Source organism: Eschrichtius robustus, chromosome 3 (assembly GCF_028021215.1).
Source record: "Eschrichtius robustus isolate mEscRob2 chromosome 3, mEscRob2.pri, whole genome shotgun sequence".
In the NCBI taxonomy this organism is placed as follows: domain Eukaryota; kingdom Metazoa; phylum Chordata; class Mammalia; order Artiodactyla; family Eschrichtiidae; genus Eschrichtius; species Eschrichtius robustus.
The window spans coordinates 83,577,844-83,579,974 of NC_090826.1; the positions used below are offsets into that span (position 1 = coordinate 83,577,844).

General features: G+C 41.9%; 1 non-coding gene across 1 annotated transcript; it reads right to left on the reverse strand.

Annotated features, from left to right (window-relative positions):
* Positions 1-1,634: 1,634 nt before the first annotated feature.
* Positions 1,635-1,743, reverse strand: LOC137763144 (U6 spliceosomal RNA). The gene has a single exon (XR_011073709.1). It is a non-coding gene; the product is annotated as a U6 spliceosomal RNA (small nuclear RNA).
* Positions 1,744-2,131: the final 388 nt, after the last annotated feature.

Sequence of the window (2,131 nt, forward strand, 5' to 3'; positions counted from 1 at the left end):
TGCTGGGAAAAGTGGACAGCTACATGTAAAAGCATGAAATTAGAACACTCCCTAACATCATATACAAAAATAAACTCAAAATGGATTAAACCTAAATGTAAGGCCAGAAACGATAAAACTCTTAGAGGAAAACATAGAAAGAACACTCTTTGACATAAATCACAGCAAGATCCTTTTTGACCCACCTCCTTGAGTAATGGAAATAAAAACAAAAATAAACAAATGGGACCTAATGAAACTTAAAAGCTTTTGCATAGCAAAGGAAACCATAAACAAGACGAAAAGACAACCCTCAGAATGGGAGAAAATATTTGCAGACGAAGAAACTGACAAAGGATTAATGTCCAAAATATACAAGCAGCTCATGCAGCTCAGTATCAAAAGAACAAACAACCCAATCCAAAAATGGGCAGAAGACCTAAACAGACATTTCTCCAAAGAAAATATACAGATGGCCAACAAACACATGAAAGGATGTTCAACATCACTAATCATTAGAGAAATGCAAATCAAAACTACAGAGGAACACATTAAAAAAAAAAAGATTTACAAATGTGTAAAAAAAAAGAGTTACAATGTAAGAAATTTGCTTAGTGACTTCCCTGGTGGCGCAGTGGTTAAGAATCTGCCTGCCAATGCAGGGGACATGGGTTCGAGCCCTGGTCCGGGAAGATCCCACATGCTGCAGAGCAGCTGGGCCCCGTGCACCACAACTGCTGAGCCTGCGCTCTGGAGCCCGCGAGCCGCGGCTGTTGAGGCCCATGCGCCTGGAGCCCGTGCTCCGCAACGGGGGTGGCCGCTGCCGTGGGAGACCCGCACACCGCGGCGAAGACCCAGGGCGGCCGGAGGTAAATAAATAAATAAATGAATAAATAAATTTATTAAAATAAAATAAAATGTACCAGTGATTTGAAAACCAGGAATGCAGAGAATATAGATAATGTGTGCACATTCTAAAAAAAAAAAAAAAAGAAATTTGTTCAGATATATTTTCCCCTAATTATTAATAAATCAAAAAGTAAATGATAAGATTGCACTAAGTTAAATTACTTAGGTGCTTTTTGCAAAGCATTAGTGTAAGAGGAGAGAATGAGACTACAATACACTGGTCTGCACTCCCTGCCCCTGCCAGATGGGGAGACAGCTGGCCTAGGAGGCTCCCCTCCTCCCCCGCTGTGCAACTGTTCCAACTTCCTCAGGCCCCTGCAGAGCAGTTCAGGAGCCTGTCTGTCTCTGTCTGGCTGGCTGTTCCAGGGAGTTTACTAAGCTGCCTGACCTTCTTTTTTTGTTTGTTTTTAGTCCTTTTTTTTTTTTTTTTTAATTAAGACTTTTTTTAAAGAGCAGTTTTAGGTTCACAGCAAAATTGAGCAGAAGGTACAGAGATTTCCCATAAGCCCCCGCCCCCACCCCTAGCCTCCACCGTGATCAACATGCCCCACCAGAGTGGACGTTTGTTACAGTAGATGAAGCCACAGTGACATTATCACCCAGAGTCCATACTTTACATTACAGTGCTCTCCTGATGGTGTACATTCTATGGGATTGGACAAGTGTATAATGCCATGTATCCATTATTATGGTATCATACAGAGTATTTCACTGCCCTAAAAATCCTCTGTGCTCCACCTATTTACAAAACTATGAAACGCTTTGCCTGAATTTGCACGTTATTCTTACATAGTGGCCATGCTAATCTTCTCTGTATCTCTCTAATTTTACTGTATGTGCTGCCAAAGAGAGCGCTGAACTTCTTTTTATGCTTCATGTTGCACTGACCAGTATCACCACCACTCTGAGCTGGTGGGGAAATCACTTCGCACCCTCTGCATGAACCTGCAGAGGACTCAGGTCTCTGGCAGCAATTTCTGGATTGAAACAGCATGGATTTGCCATTCCTACTCTGCTGAGGGCAGGAGCGATGCTTTTGGAAGAAAATGTTTGTCTCTGTAGCTCCAGTTCGAGACGTAGAATTGGCACACAATAAACGTCTGTTGAATTAAACTGAATAAACTAGAACCCAGGAGGAAATATTGTTCTTTATACTAGTATCTCTATTAATGATACAGATGTGTCCCTGTTGCATGTTTAACTGCCATAAATGTGTCTACCAGGACTAGGAGTAACCCAGGAA